Below are 14,415 nucleotides of genomic sequence, written 5' to 3'. Positions count from 1 at the left end.
TCCTACACAACAATAGGCGGTGACGTATTTCAGAAATCACCTGCCGATTCGTACTGTTTTGTCGTTTTCAAAGTCTTCTTGGCAAACTTGGTTAGCACATTCTCCCTCAAACTGAGTTAATTACTGCATTTTCGTACCATTACAGTAGTTTAAAAGGCTTAAGGAAGCATCTTTGTCACAACAGAAAGGTAGTTTGAAAATTGGGCTGGCGACATAACAAAAAAAAAACAGGAAGGGAGCCAACAGCACCCGGGTTTCCCAGGCGGTCACCCATCCAAGTACTAGCCGTGCCCGATGATGCTTAACTTCGGTGATCGGACGAGAACCGGTGTATTCATCATGGTATGGCCGTTGGCGCTCATCTAATGTAGGAGCACGGCAGAATTCGCGTTCGGCTTTTCTCCCAACACACAAAATGTTAGTTTTCCGCCTCACACCAGGTGTCTGCGTAGTTTGCAATGCATTCGCACCATTCCTATACCTGTCCCTGTCCCCGTCCCGACTTGTCCCGACTTTGCTCGACTGCCGCTCGCTGCCGCTCGGGTCGTGGTCCATATGACAGCGCAAGCACGACAAACGTCTGCGGGACGAGACGAGACGAGACGAGACGAGACGACTAAGGAATAAATTCGTGGTTACAAATCAAATTTGGAACTCTACACTCCTACACAACAATAGGCGGTGACGTATTTCAGAAATCACCTGCCGATTCGTACTGTTTTGTCGTTTTCAAAGTCTTCTTGGCAAACTTGGTTAGCACATTCTCCCTCAAACTGAGTTAATTACTGCATTTTCGTACCATTACAGTAGTTTAAAAGGCTTAAGGAAGCATCTTTGTCACAACAGAAAGGTAGTTTGAAAATTGGGCTGGCGACATAACAAAAAAAAAACAGGAAGGGAGCCAACAGCACCCGGGTTTCCCAGGCGGTCACCCATCCAAGTACTAGCCGTGCCCGATGATGCTTAACTTCGGTGATCGGACGAGAACCGGTGTATTCATCATGGTATGGCCGTTGGCGCTCATCTAATGTAGGAGCACGGCAGAATTCGCGTTCGGCTTTTCTCCCAACACACAAAATGTTAGTTTTCGGCCGCATTTGACGAAAGCGCTTCCTTCCGCAACCGCCAGTTCCTCATGGACGGCGCGGGGAGGCGCGCCCGGCGTCCCAGCAGAGTGACGGCCGAATTGGCGGGCGCACCGCCGCGTGTGTGAGACGCACTGCTGATCGTTGCACCCCCTGTCATTCGCTGGGCGCGTGCAGCCTTCGACACAAGCGGAGGACGCATCTTGTCCCTGGTGTTCAGCGGAAGGCCTGTGCGGGGTGTGGCAGTGTCGTGCTGGAGGGCCCAGTGGTAGCGATGTGGGCTTCCTCGCCTCGCCTCGCCTCGCCTCGCCTCGCCTCACACCAGGTGTCTGCGTAGTTTGCAGTGCATTCGCACCATTCCTATCCCTGTCCCTGTCCCCGTCCCGACTTGTCCCGACTTTGCTCGACTGCCGCTCGCTGCCGCTCGGGTCGTGGTCCATATGACAGCGCAAGCACGACAAACGTCTGCGGGACGAGACGAGACGAGACGAGACGAGACGACTAAGGAATAAATTCGTGGTTACAAATCAAATTTGGAACTCTACACTCCTACACAACAATAGGCGGTGACGTATTTCAGAAATCACCTGCCGATTCGTACTGTTTTGTCGTTTTCAAAGTCTTCTTGGCAAACTTGGTTAGCACATTCTCCCTCAAACTGAGTTAATTACTGCATTTTCGTACCATTACAGTAGTTTAAAAGGCTTAAGGAAGCATCTTTGTCACAACAGAAAGGTAGTTTGAAAATTGGGCTGGCGACATAACAAAAAAAAAAACAGGAAGGGAGCCAACAGCACCCGGGTTTCCCAGGCGGTCACCCATCCAAGTACTAGCCGTGCCCGATGATGCTTAACTTCGGTGATCGGACGAGAACCGGTGTATTCATCATGGTATGGCCGTTGGCGCTCATCTAATGTAGGAGCACGGCAGAATTCGCGTTCGGCTTTTCTCCCAACACACAAAATGTTAGTTTTCCGCCTCACACCAGGTGTCTGCGTAGTTTGCAATGCATTCGCACCATTCCTATACCTGTCCCTGTCCCCGTCCCGACTTGTCCCGACTTTGCTCGACTGCCGCTCGCTGCCGCTCGGGTCGTGGTCCATATGACAGCGCAAGCACGACAAACGTCTGCGGGACGAGACGAGACGAGACGAGACGAGACGACTAAGGAATAAATTCGTGGTTACAAATCAAATTTGGAACTCTACACTCCTACACAACAATAGGCGGTGACGTATTTCAGAAATCACCTGCCGATTCGTACTGTTTTGTCGTTTTCAAAGTCTTCTTGGCAAACTTGGTTAGCACATTCTCCCTCAAACTGAGTTAATTACTGCATTTTCGTACCATTACAGTAGTTTAAAAGGCTTAAGGAAGCATCTTTGTCACAACAGAAAGGTAGTTTGAAAATTGGGCTGGCGACATAACAAAAAAAAAACAGGAAGGGAGCCAACAGCACCCGGGTTTCCCAGGCGGTCACCCATCCAAGTACTAGCCGTGCCCGATGATGCTTAACTTCGGTGATCGGACGAGAACCGGTGTATTCATCATGGTATGGCCGTTGGCGCTCATCTAATGTAGGAGCACGGCAGAATTCGCGTTCGGCTTTTCTCCCAACACACAAAATGTTAGTTTTCGGCCGCATTTGACGAAAGCGCTTCCTTCCGCAACCGCCAGTTCCTCATGGACGGCGCGGGGAGGCGCGCCCGGCGTCCCAGCAGAGTGACGGCCGAATTGGCGGGCGCACCGCCGCGTGTGTGAGACGCACTGCTGCTCGTTGCACCCCCTGTCATTCGCTGGGCGCGTGCAGCCTTCGACACTAGCGGAGGACGCATCTTGTCCCTGGTGTTCAGCGGAAGGCCTGTGCGGGGTGTGGCAGTGTCGTGCTGGAGGGCCAACTGGTAGCGATGTGGGCTTCCTCGCCTCGCCTCGCCTCGCCTCGCCTCGCCTCACACCAGGTGTCTGCGTAGTTTGCAGTGCATTCGCACCATTCCTATCCCTGTCCCTGTCCCCGTCCCGACTTGTCCCGACTTTGCTCGACTGCCGCTCGCTGCCGCTCGCTGCCGCTCGGGTCGTGGTCCATATGACAGCGCAAGCACGACAAACGTCTGCGGGACGAGACGAGACGAGGCGAGACGAGACGACTAAGGAATAAATTCGTGGTTACAAATCAAATTTGGAACTCTACACTCCTACACAACAATAGGCGGTGACGTATTTCAGAAATCACCTGCCGATTCGTACTGTTTTGTCGTTTTCAAAGTCTTCTTGGCAAACTTGGTTAGCACATTCTCCCTCAAACTGAGTTAATTACTGCATTTTCGTACCATTACAGTAGTTTAAAAGGCTTAAGGAAGCATCTTTGTCACAACAGAAAGGTAGTTTGAAAATTGGGCTGGCGACATAACAAAAAAAAAACAGGAAGGGAGCCAACAGCACCCGGGTTTCCCAGGCGGTCACCCATCCAAGTACTAGCCGTGCCCGATGATGCTTAACTTCGGTGATCGGACGAGAACCGGTGTATTCATCATGGTATGGCCGTTGGCGCTCATCTAATGTAGGAGCACGGCAGAATTCGCGTTCGGCTTTTCTCCCAACACACAAAATGTTAGTTTTCCGCCTCACACCAGGTGTCTGCGTAGTTTGCAATGCATTCGCACCATTCCTATACCTGTCCCTGTCCCCGTCCCGACTTGTCCCGACTTTGCTCGACTGCCGCTCGCTGCCGCTCGGGTCGTGGTCCATATGACAGCGCAAGCACGACAAACGTCTGCGGGACGAGACGAGACGAGACGAGACGAGACGACTAAGGAATAAATTCGTGGTTACAAATCAAATTTGGAACTCTACACTCCTACACAACAATAGGCGGTGACGTATTTCAGAAATCACCTGCCGATTCGTACTGTTTTGTCGTTTTCAAAGTCTTCTTGGCAAACTTGGTTAGCACATTCTCCCTCAAACTGAGTTAATTACTGCATTTTCGTACCATTACAGTAGTTTAAAAGGCTTAAGGAAGCATCTTTGTCACAACAGAAAGGTAGTTTGAAAATTGGGCTGGCGACATAACAAAAAAAAAAACAGGAAGGGAGCCAACAGCACCCGGGTTTCCCAGGCGGTCACCCATCCAAGTACTAGCCGTGCCCGATGATGCTTAACTTCGGTGATCGGACGAGAACCGGTGTATTCATCATGGTATGGCCGTTGGCGCTCATCTAATGTAGGAGCACGGCAGAATTCGCGTTCGGCTTTTCTCCCAACACACAAAATGTTAGTTTTCCGCCTCACACCAGGTGTCTGCGTAGTTTGCAATGCATTCGCACCATTCCTATACCTGTCCCTGTCCCCGTCCCGACTTGTCCCGACTTTGCTCGACTGCCGCTCGCTGCCGCTCGGGTCGTGGTCCATATGACAGCGCAAGCACGACAAACGTCTGCGGGACGAGACGAGACGAGACGAGACGAGACGACTAAGGAATAAATTCGTGGTTACAAATCAAATTTGGAACTCTACACTCCTACACAACAATAGGCGGTGACGTATTTCAGAAATCACCTGCCGATTCGTACTGTTTTGTCGTTTTCAAAGTCTTCTTGGCAAACTTGGTTAGCACATTCTCCCTCAAACTGAGTTAATTACTGCATTTTCGTACCATTACAGTAGTTTAAAAGGCTTAAGGAAGCATCTTTGTCACAACAGAAAGGTAGTTTGAAAATTGGGCTGGCGACATAACAAAAAAAAAAACAGGAAGGGAGCCAACAGCACCCGGGTTTCCCAGGCGGTCACCCATCCAAGTACTAGCCGTGCCCGATGATGCTTAACTTCGGTGATCGGACGAGAACCGGTGTATTCATCATGGTATGGCCGTTGGCGCTCATCTAATGTAGGAGCACGGCAGAATTCGCGTTCGGCTTTTCTCCCAACACACAAAATGTTAGTTTTCCGCCTCACACCAGGTGTCTGCGTAGTTTGCAATGCATTCGCACCATTCCTATACCTGTCCCTGTCCCCGTCCCGACTTGTCCCGACTTTGCTCGACTGCCGCTCGCTGCCGCTCGGGTCGTGGTCCATATGACAGCGCAAGCACGACAAACGTCTGCGGGACGAGACGAGACGAGACGAGACGAGACGACTAAGGAATAAATTCGTGGTTACAAATCAAATTTGGAACTCTACACTCCTACACAACAATAGGCGGTGACGTATTTCAGAAATCACCTGCCGATTCGTACTGTTTTGTCGTTTTCAAAGTCTTCTTGGCAAACTTGGTTAGCACATTCTCCCTCAAACTGAGTTAATTACTGCATTTTCGTACCATTACAGTAGTTTAAAAGGCTTAAGGAAGCATCTTTGTCACAACAGAAAGGTAGTTTGAAAATTGGGCTGGCGACATAACAAAAAAAAAAACAGGAAGGGAGCCAACAGCACCCGGGTTTCCCAGGCGGTCACCCATCCAAGTACTAGCCGTGCCCGATGATGCTTAACTTCGGTGATCGGACGAGAACCGGTGTATTCATCATGGTATGGCCGTTGGCGCTCATCTAATGTAGGAGCACGGCAGAATTCGCGTTCGGCTTTTCTCCCAACACACAAAATGTTAGTTTTCCGCCTCACACCAGGTGTCTGCGTAGTTTGCAATGCATTCGCACCATTCCTATACCTGTCCCTGTCCCCGTCCCGACTTGTCCCGACTTTGCTCGACTGCCGCTCGCTGCCGCTCGGGTCGTGGTCCATATGACAGCGCAAGCACGACAAACGTCTGCGGGACGAGACGAGACGAGACGAGACGAGACGACTAAGGAATAAATTCGTGGTTACAAATCAAATTTGGAACTCTACACTCCTACACAACAATAGGCGGTGACGTATTTCAGAAATCACCTGCCGATTCGTACTGTTTTGTCGTTTTCAAAGTCTTCTTGGCAAACTTGGTTAGCACATTCTCCCTCAAACTGAGTTAATTACTGCATTTTCGTACCATTACAGTAGTTTAAAAGGCTTAAGGAAGCATCTTTGTCACAACAGAAAGGTAGTTTGAAAATTGGGCTGGCGACATAACAAAAAAAAAACAGGAAGGGAGCCAACAGCACCCGGGTTTCCCAGGCGGTCACCCATCCAAGTACTAGCCGTGCCCGATGATGCTTAACTTCGGTGATCGGACGAGAACCGGTGTATTCATCATGGTATGGCCGTTGGCGCTCATCTAATGTAGGAGCACGGCAGAATTCGCGTTCGGCTTTTCTCCCAACACACAAAATGTTAGTTTTCGGCCGCATTTGACGAAAGCGCTTCCTTCCGCAACCGCCAGTTCCTCATGGACGGCGCGGGGAGGCGCGCCCGGCGTCCCAGCAGAGTGACGGCCGAATTGGCGGGCGCACCGCCGCGTGTGTGAGACGCACTGCTGCTCGTTGCACCCCCTGTCATTCGCTGGGCGCGTGCAGCCTTCGACACTAGCGGAGGACGCATCTTGTCCCTGGTGTTCAGCGGAAGGCCTGTGCGGGGTGTGGCAGTGTCGTGCTGGAGGGCCAACTGGTAGCGATGTGGGCTTCCTCGCCTCGCCTCGCCTCGCCTCGCCTCGCCTCACACCAGGTGTCTGCGTAGTTTGCAGTGCATTCGCACCATTCCTATCCCTGTCCCTGTCCCCGTCCCGACTTGTCCCGACTTTGCTCGACTGCCGCTCGCTGCCGCTCGCTGCCACTCGGGTCGTGGTCCATATGACAGCGCAAGCACGACAAACGTCTGCGGGACGAGACGAGACGAGGCGAGACGAGACGACTAAGGAATAAATTCGTGGTTACAAATCAAATTTGGAACTCTACACTCCTACACAACAATAGGCGGTGACGTATTTCAGAAATCACCTGCCGATTCGTACTGTTTTGTCGTTTTCAAAGTCTTCTTGGCAAACTTGGTTAGCACATTCTCCCTCAAACTGAGTTAATTACTGCATTTTCGTACCATTACAGTAGTTTAAAAGGCTTAAGGAAGCATCTTTGTCACAACAGAAAGGTAGTTTGAAAATTGGGCTGGCGACATAACAAAAAAAAAACAGGAAGGGAGCCAACAGCACCCGGGTTTCCCAGGCGGTCACCCATCCAAGTACTAGCCGTGCCCGATGATGCTTAACTTCGGTGATCGGACGAGAACCGGTGTATTCATCATGGTATGGCCGTTGGCGCTCATCTAATGTAGGAGCACGGCAGAATTCGCGTTCGGCTTTTCTCCCAACACACAAAATGTTAGTTTTCGGCCGCATTTGACGAAAGCGCTTCCTTCCGCAACCGCCAGTTCCTCATGGACGGCGCGGGGAGGCGCGCCCGGCGTCCCAGCAGAGTGACGGCCGAATTGGCGGGCGCACCGCCGCGTGTGTGAGACGCACTGCTGCTCGTTGCACCCCCTGTCATTCGCTGGGCGCGTGCAGCCTTCGACGCAAGCGGAGGACGCATCTTGTCCCTGGTGTTCAGCGGAAGGCCTGTGCGGGGTGTGGCAGTGTCGTGCTGGAGGGCCCACTGGTAGCGATGTGGGCTTCCTCGCCTCGCCTCGCCTCGCCTCGCCTCGCCTCACACCAGGTGTCTGCGTAGTTTGCAGTGCATTCGCACCATTCCTATCCCTGTCCCTGTCCCCGTCCCGACTTGTCCCGACTTTGCTCGACTGCCGCTCGCTGCCGCTCGGGTCGTGGTCCATATGACAGCGCAAGCACGACAAACGTCTGCGGGACGAGACGAGACGAGACGAGACGAGACGACTAAGGAATAAATTCGTGGTTACAAATCAAATTTGGAACTCTACACTCCTACACAACAATAGGCGGTGACGTATTTCAGAAATCACCTGCCGATTCGTACTGTTTTGTCGTTTTCAAAGTCTTCTTGGCAAACTTGGTTAGCACATTCTCCCTCAAACTGAGTTAATTACTGCATTTTCGTACCATTACAGTAGTTTAAAAGGCTTAAGGAAGCATCTTTGTCACAACAGAAAGGTAGTTTGAAAATTGGGCTGGCGACATAACAAAAAAAAAAACAGGAAGGGAGCCAACAGCACCCGGGTTTCCCAGGCGGTCACCCATCCAAGTACTAGCCGTGCCCGATGATGCTTAACTTCGGTGATCGGACGAGAACCGGTGTATTCATCATGGTATGGCCGTTGGCGCTCATCTAATGTAGGAGCACGGCAGAATTCGCGTTCGGCTTTTCTCCCAACACACAAAATGTTAGTTTTCCGCCTCACACCAGGTGTCTGCGTAGTTTGCAATGCATTCGCACCATTCCTATACCTGTCCCTGTCCCCGTCCCGACTTGTCCCGACTTTGCTCGACTGCCGCTCGCTGCCGCTCGGGTCGTGGTCCATATGACAGCGCAAGCACGACAAACGTCTGCGGGACGAGACGAGACGAGACGAGACGAGACGACTAAGGAATAAATTCGTGGTTACAAATCAAATTTGGAACTCTACACTCCTACACAACAATAGGCGGTGACGTATTTCAGAAATCACCTGCCGATTCGTACTGTTTTGTCGTTTTCAAAGTCTTCTTGGCAAACTTGGTTAGCACATTCTCCCTCAAACTGAGTTAATTACTGCATTTTCGTACCATTACAGTAGTTTAAAAGGCTTAAGGAAGCATCTTTGTCACAACAGAAAGGTAGTTTGAAAATTGGGCTGGCGACATAACAAAAAAAAAAACAGGAAGGGAGCCAACAGCACCCGGGTTTCCCAGGCGGTCACCCATCCAAGTACTAGCCGTGCCCGATGATGCTTAACTTCGGTGATCGGACGAGAACCGGTGTATTCATCATGGTATGGCCGTTGGCGCTCATCTAATGTAGGAGCACGGCAGAATTCGCGTTCGGCTTTTCTCCCAACACACAAAATGTTAGTTTTCGGCCGCATTTGACGAAAGCGCTTCCTTCCGCAACCGCCAGTTCCTCATGGACGGCGCGGGGAGGCGCGCCCGGCGTCCCAGCAGAGTGACGGCCGAATTGGCGGGCGCACCGCCGCGTGTGTGAGACGCAGTGCTGCTCGTTGCACCCCCTGTCATTCGCTGGGCGCGTGCAGCCTTCGACACTAGCGGAGGACGCATCTTGTCCCTGGTGTTCAGCGGAAGGCCTGTGCGGGGTGTGGCAGTGTCGTGCTGGAGGGCCAACTGGTAGCGATGTGGGCTTCCTCGCCTCGCCTCGCCTCGCCTCGCCTCGCCTCACACCAGGTGTCTGCGTAGTTTGCAGTGCATTCGCACCATTCCTATCCCTGTCCCTGTCCCCGTCCCGACTTGTCCCGACTTTGCTCGACTGCCGCTCGCTGCCGCTCGCTGCCACTCGGGTCGTGGTCCATATGACAGCGCAAGCACGACAAACGTCTGCGGGACGAGACGAGACGAGGCGAGACGAGACGACTAAGGAATAAATTCGTGGTTACAAATCAAATTTGGAACTCTACACTCCTACACAACAATAGGCGGTGACGTATTTCAGAAATCACCTGCCGATTCGTACTGTTTTGTCGTTTTCAAAGTCTTCTTGGCAAACTTGGTTAGCACATTCTCCCTCAAACTGAGTTAATTACTGCATTTTCGTACCATTACAGTAGTTTAAAAGGCTTAAGGAAGCATCTTTGTCACAACAGAAAGGTAGTTTGAAAATTGGGCTGGCGACATAACAAAAAAAAAACAGGAAGGGAGCCAACAGCACCCGGGTTTCCCAGGCGGTCACCCATCCAAGTACTAGCCGTGCCCGATGATGCTTAACTTCGGTGATCGGACGAGAACCGGTGTATTCATCATGGTATGGCCGTTGGCGCTCATCTAATGTAGGAGCACGGCAGAATTCGCGTTCGGCTTTTCTCCCAACACACAAAATGTTAGTTTTCGGCCGCATTTGACGAAAGCGCTTCCTTCCGCAACCGCCAGTTCCTCATGGACGGCGCGGGGAGGCGCGCCCGGCGTCCCAGCAGAGTGACGGCCGAATTGGCGGGCGCACCGCCGCGTGTGTGAGACGCACTGCTGCTCGTTGCACCCCCTGTCATTCGCTGGGCGCGTGCAGCCTTCGACACAAGCGGAGGACGCATCTTGTCCCTGGTGTTCAGCGGAAGGCCTGTGCGGGGTGTGGCAGTGTCGTGCTGGAGGGCCCACTGGTAGCGATGTGGGCTTCCTCGCCTCGCCTCGCCTCGCCTCGCCTCGCCTCACACCAGGTGTCTGCGTAGTTTGCAGTGCATTCGCACCATTCCTATCCCTTTCCCTGTCCCCGTCCCGACTTGTCCCGACTTTGCTCGACTGCCGCTCGCTGCCGCTCGGGTCGTGGTCCATATGACAGCGCAAGCACGACAAACGTCTGCGGGACGAGACGAGACGAGACGAGACGAGACGACTAAGGAATAAATTCGTGGTTACAAATCAAATTTGGAACTCTACACTCCTACACAACAATAGGCGGTGACGTATTTCAGAAATCACCTGCCGATTCGTACTGTTTTGTCGTTTTCAAAGTCTTCTTGGCAAACTTGGTTAGCACATTCTCCCTCAAACTGAGTTAATTACTGCATTTTCGTACCATTACAGTAGTTTAAAAGGCTTAAGGAAGCATCTTTGTCACAACAGAAAGGTAGTTTGAAAATTGGGCTGGCGACATAACAAAAAAAAAAACAGGAAGGGAGCCAACAGCACCCGGGTTTCCCAGGCGGTCACCCATCCAAGTACTAGCCGTGCCCGATGATGCTTAACTTCGGTGATCGGACGAGAACCGGTGTATTCATCATGGTATGGCCGTTGGCGCTCATCTAATGTAGGAGCACGGCAGAATTCGCGTTCGGCTTTTCTCCCAACACACAAAATGTTAGTTTTCCGCCTCACACCAGGTGTCTGCGTAGTTTGCAATGCATTCGCACCATTCCTATACCTGTCCCTGTCCCCGTCCCGACTTGTCCCGACTTTGCTCGACTGCCGCTCGCTGCCGCTCGGGTCGTGGTCCATATGACAGCGCAAGCACGACAAACGTCTGCGGGACGAGACGAGACGAGACGAGACGAGACGACTAAGGAATAAATTCGTGGTTACAAATCAAATTTGGAACTCTACACTCCTACACAACAATAGGCGGTGACGTATTTCAGAAATCACCTGCCGATTCGTACTGTTTTGTCGTTTTCAAAGTCTTCTTGGCAAACTTGGTTAGCACATTCTCCCTCAAACTGAGTTAATTACTGCATTTTCGTACCATTACAGTAGTTTAAAAGGCTTAAGGAAGCATCTTTGTCACAACAGAAAGGTAGTTTGAAAATTGGGCTGGCGACATAACAAAAAAAAAAACAGGAAGGGAGCCAACAGCACCCGGGTTTCCCAGGCGGTCACCCATCCAAGTACTAGCCGTGCCCGATGATGCTTAACTTCGGTGATCGGACGAGAACCGGTGTATTCATCATGGTATGGCCGTTGGCGCTCATCTAATGTAGGAGCACGGCAGAATTCGCGTTCGGCTTTTCTCCCAACACACAAAATGTTAGTTTTCGGCCGCATTTGACGAAAGCGCTTCCTTCCGCAACCGCCAGTTCCTCATGGACGGCGCGGGGAGGCGCGCCCGGCGTCCCAGCAGAGTGACGGCCGAATTGGCGGGCGCACCGCCGCGTGTGTGAGACGCAGTGCTGCTCGTTGCACCCCCTGTCATTCGCTGGGCGCGTGCAGCCTTCGACACTAGCGGAGGACGCATCTTGTCCCTGGTGTTCAGCGGAAGGCCTGTGCGGGGTGTGGCAGTGTCGTGCTGGAGGGCCAACTGGTAGCGATGTGGGCTTCCTCGCCTCGCCTCGCCTCGCCTCGCCTCGCCTCACACCAGGTGTCTGCGTAGTTTGCAGTGCATTCGCACCATTCCTATCCCTGTCCCTGTCCCCGTCCCGACTTGTCCCGACTTTGCTCGACTGCCGCTCGCTGCCGCTCGCTGCCACTCGGGTCGTGGTCCATATGACAGCGCAAGCACGACAAACGTCTGCGGGACGAGACGAGACGAGGCGAGACGAGACGACTAAGGAATAAATTCGTGGTTACAAATCAAATTTGGAACTCTACACTCCTACACAACAATAGGCGGTGACGTATTTCAGAAATCACCTGCCGATTCGTACTGTTTTGTCGTTTTCAAAGTCTTCTTGGCAAACTTGGTTAGCACATTCTCCCTCAAACTGAGTTAATTACTGCATTTTCGTACCATTACAGTAGTTTAAAAGGCTTAAGGAAGCATCTTTGTCACAACAGAAAGGTAGTTTGAAAATTGGGCTGGCGACATAACAAAAAAAAAACAGGAAGGGAGCCAACAGCACCCGGGTTTCCCAGGCGGTCACCCATCCAAGTACTAGCCGTGCCCGATGATGCTTAACTTCGGTGATCGGACGAGAACCGGTGTATTCATCATGGTATGGCCGTTGGCGCTCATCTAATGTAGGAGCACGGCAGAATTCGCGTTCGGCTTTTCTCCCAACACACAAAATGTTAGTTTTCGGCCGCATTTGACGAAAGCGCTTCCTTCCGCAACCGCCAGTTCCTCATGGACGGCGCGGGGAGGCGCGCCCGGCGTCCCAGCAGAGTGACGGCCGAATTGGCGGGCGCACCGCCGCGTGTGTGAGACGCACTGCTGCTCGTTGCACCCCCTGTCATTCGCTGGGCGCGTGCAGCCTTCGACGCAAGCGGAGGACGCATCTTGTCCCTGGTGTTCAGCGGAAGGCCTGTGCGGGGTGTGGCAGTGTCGTGCTGGAGGGCCCACTGGTAGCGATGTGGGCTTCCTCGCCTCGCCTCGCCTCGCCTCGCCTCGCCTCACACCAGGTGTCTGCGTAGTTTGCAGTGCATTCGCACCATTCCTATCCCTGTCCCTGTCCCCGTCCCGACTTGTCCCGACTTTGCTCGACTGCCGCTCGCTGCCGCTCGGGTCGTGGTCCATATGACAGCGCAAGCACGACAAACGTCTGCGGGACGAGACGAGACGAGACGAGACGAGACGACTAAGGAATAAATTCGTGGTTACAAATCAAATTTGGAACTCTACACTCCTACACAACAATAGGCGGTGACGTATTTCAGAAATCACCTGCCGATTCGTACTGTTTTGTCGTTTTCAAAGTCTTCTTGGCAAACTTGGTTAGCACATTCTCCCTCAAACTGAGTTAATTACTGCATTTTCGTACCATTACAGTAGTTTAAAAGGCTTAAGGAAGCATCTTTGTCACAACAGAAAGGTAGTTTGAAAATTGGGCTGGCGACATAACAAAAAAAAAAACAGGAAGGGAGCCAACAGCACCCGGGTTTCCCAGGCGGTCACCCATCCAAGTACTAGCCGTGCCCGATGATGCTTAACTTCGGTGATCGGACGAGAACCGGTGTATTCATCATGGTATGGCCGTTGGCGCTCATCTAATGTAGGAGCACGGCAGAATTCGCGTTCGGCTTTTCTCCCAACACACAAAATGTTAGTTTTCCGCCTCACACCAGGTGTCTGCGTAGTTTGCAATGCATTCGCACCATTCCTATACCTGTCCCTGTCCCCGTCCCGACTTGTCCCGACTTTGCTCGACTGCCGCTCGCTGCCGCTCGGGTCGTGGTCCATATGACAGCGCAAGCACGACAAACGTCTGCGGGACGAGACGAGACGAGACGAGACGAGACGACTAAGGAATAAATTCGTGGTTACAAATCAAATTTGGAACTCTACACTCCTACACAACAATAGGCGGTGACGTATTTCAGAAATCACCTGCCGATTCGTACTGTTTTGTCGTTTTCAAAGTCTTCTTGGCAAACTTGGTTAGCACATTCTCCCTCAAACTGAGTTAATTACTGCATTTTCGTACCATTACAGTAGTTTAAAAGGCTTAAGGAAGCATCTTTGTCACAACAGAAAGGTAGTTTGAAAATTGGGCTGGCGACATAACAAAAAAAAAAACAGGAAGGGAGCCAACAGCACCCGGGTTTCCCAGGCGGTCACCCATCCAAGTACTAGCCGTGCCCGATGATGCTTAACTTCGGTGATCGGACGAGAACCGGTGTATTCATCATGGTATGGCCGTTGGCGCTCATCTAATGTAGGAGCACGGCAGAATTCGCGTTCGGCTTTTCTCCCAACACACAAAATGTTAGTTTTCGGCCGCATTTGACGAAAGCGCTTCCTTCCGCAACCGCCAGTTCCTCATGGACGGCGCGGGGAGGCGCGCCCGGCGTCCCAGCAGAGTGACGGCCGAATTGGCGGGCGCACCGCCGCGTGTGTGAGACGCAGTGCTGCTCGTTGCACCCCCTGTCATTCGCTGGGCGCGTGCAGCCTTCGACACTAGCGGAGGACGCATCTTGTCCCTGGTGTTCAGCGGA

The 14,415-nt window shown here is 52.3% G+C and overlaps 18 non-coding genes across 18 annotated transcripts; all 18 read right to left on the bottom strand.

Moving 5' to 3' along the window:
* Window positions 1-237: 237 nt before the first annotated feature.
* On the bottom strand, window positions 238-356 carry LOC126150371 (5S ribosomal RNA). The gene has a single exon (XR_007531449.1). It is a non-coding gene; the product is annotated as a 5S ribosomal RNA (ribosomal RNA).
* A 543-nt stretch (window positions 357-899) lies between these two features.
* LOC126150370 (5S ribosomal RNA) lies at window positions 900-1,018 on the bottom strand. The gene has a single exon (XR_007531448.1). It is a non-coding gene; the product is annotated as a 5S ribosomal RNA (ribosomal RNA).
* An 852-nt stretch (window positions 1,019-1,870) lies between these two features.
* Window positions 1,871-1,989, bottom strand: LOC126150368 (5S ribosomal RNA). The gene has a single exon (XR_007531447.1). It is a non-coding gene; the product is annotated as a 5S ribosomal RNA (ribosomal RNA).
* A 543-nt stretch (window positions 1,990-2,532) lies between these two features.
* Window positions 2,533-2,651, bottom strand: LOC126150366 (5S ribosomal RNA). Its single transcript, XR_007531445.1, has one exon. It is a non-coding gene; the product is annotated as a 5S ribosomal RNA (ribosomal RNA).
* Window positions 2,652-3,512: 861 nt separating this feature from the next.
* On the bottom strand, window positions 3,513-3,631 carry LOC126150365 (5S ribosomal RNA). Its single transcript, XR_007531444.1, has one exon. It is a non-coding gene; the product is annotated as a 5S ribosomal RNA (ribosomal RNA).
* Window positions 3,632-4,175: 544 nt separating this feature from the next.
* LOC126150364 (5S ribosomal RNA) lies at window positions 4,176-4,294 on the bottom strand. The gene has a single exon (XR_007531443.1). It is a non-coding gene; the product is annotated as a 5S ribosomal RNA (ribosomal RNA).
* Window positions 4,295-4,838: 544 nt separating this feature from the next.
* LOC126150363 (5S ribosomal RNA) lies at window positions 4,839-4,957 on the bottom strand. The gene has a single exon (XR_007531442.1). It is a non-coding gene; the product is annotated as a 5S ribosomal RNA (ribosomal RNA).
* Window positions 4,958-5,501: 544 nt separating this feature from the next.
* Window positions 5,502-5,620, bottom strand: LOC126150355 (5S ribosomal RNA). The gene has a single exon (XR_007531434.1). It is a non-coding gene; the product is annotated as a 5S ribosomal RNA (ribosomal RNA).
* Window positions 5,621-6,163: 543 nt separating this feature from the next.
* Window positions 6,164-6,282, bottom strand: LOC126150343 (5S ribosomal RNA). Its single transcript, XR_007531423.1, has one exon. It is a non-coding gene; the product is annotated as a 5S ribosomal RNA (ribosomal RNA).
* An 861-nt stretch (window positions 6,283-7,143) lies between these two features.
* Window positions 7,144-7,262, bottom strand: LOC126150331 (5S ribosomal RNA). The gene has a single exon (XR_007531412.1). It is a non-coding gene; the product is annotated as a 5S ribosomal RNA (ribosomal RNA).
* An 852-nt stretch (window positions 7,263-8,114) lies between these two features.
* Window positions 8,115-8,233, bottom strand: LOC126150319 (5S ribosomal RNA). The gene has a single exon (XR_007531401.1). It is a non-coding gene; the product is annotated as a 5S ribosomal RNA (ribosomal RNA).
* A 544-nt stretch (window positions 8,234-8,777) lies between these two features.
* On the bottom strand, window positions 8,778-8,896 carry LOC126150308 (5S ribosomal RNA). The gene has a single exon (XR_007531390.1). It is a non-coding gene; the product is annotated as a 5S ribosomal RNA (ribosomal RNA).
* Window positions 8,897-9,757: 861 nt separating this feature from the next.
* On the bottom strand, window positions 9,758-9,876 carry LOC126150295 (5S ribosomal RNA). The gene has a single exon (XR_007531379.1). It is a non-coding gene; the product is annotated as a 5S ribosomal RNA (ribosomal RNA).
* An 852-nt stretch (window positions 9,877-10,728) lies between these two features.
* LOC126150403 (5S ribosomal RNA) lies at window positions 10,729-10,847 on the bottom strand. The gene has a single exon (XR_007531479.1). It is a non-coding gene; the product is annotated as a 5S ribosomal RNA (ribosomal RNA).
* A 544-nt stretch (window positions 10,848-11,391) lies between these two features.
* LOC126150391 (5S ribosomal RNA) lies at window positions 11,392-11,510 on the bottom strand. Its single transcript, XR_007531468.1, has one exon. It is a non-coding gene; the product is annotated as a 5S ribosomal RNA (ribosomal RNA).
* Window positions 11,511-12,371: 861 nt separating this feature from the next.
* On the bottom strand, window positions 12,372-12,490 carry LOC126150379 (5S ribosomal RNA). Its single transcript, XR_007531457.1, has one exon. It is a non-coding gene; the product is annotated as a 5S ribosomal RNA (ribosomal RNA).
* Window positions 12,491-13,342: 852 nt separating this feature from the next.
* Window positions 13,343-13,461, bottom strand: LOC126150367 (5S ribosomal RNA). Its single transcript, XR_007531446.1, has one exon. It is a non-coding gene; the product is annotated as a 5S ribosomal RNA (ribosomal RNA).
* Window positions 13,462-14,005: 544 nt separating this feature from the next.
* On the bottom strand, window positions 14,006-14,124 carry LOC126150289 (5S ribosomal RNA). The gene has a single exon (XR_007531373.1). It is a non-coding gene; the product is annotated as a 5S ribosomal RNA (ribosomal RNA).
* Window positions 14,125-14,415: the final 291 nt, after the last annotated feature.

Source organism: Schistocerca cancellata, unplaced genomic scaffold (assembly GCF_023864275.1).
Source record: "Schistocerca cancellata isolate TAMUIC-IGC-003103 unplaced genomic scaffold, iqSchCanc2.1 HiC_scaffold_981, whole genome shotgun sequence".
NCBI classification, from domain to species: Eukaryota; Metazoa; Arthropoda; class Insecta; order Orthoptera; family Acrididae; genus Schistocerca; species Schistocerca cancellata.
This window is presented reverse-complemented; position numbering and strand designations above follow the sequence as displayed.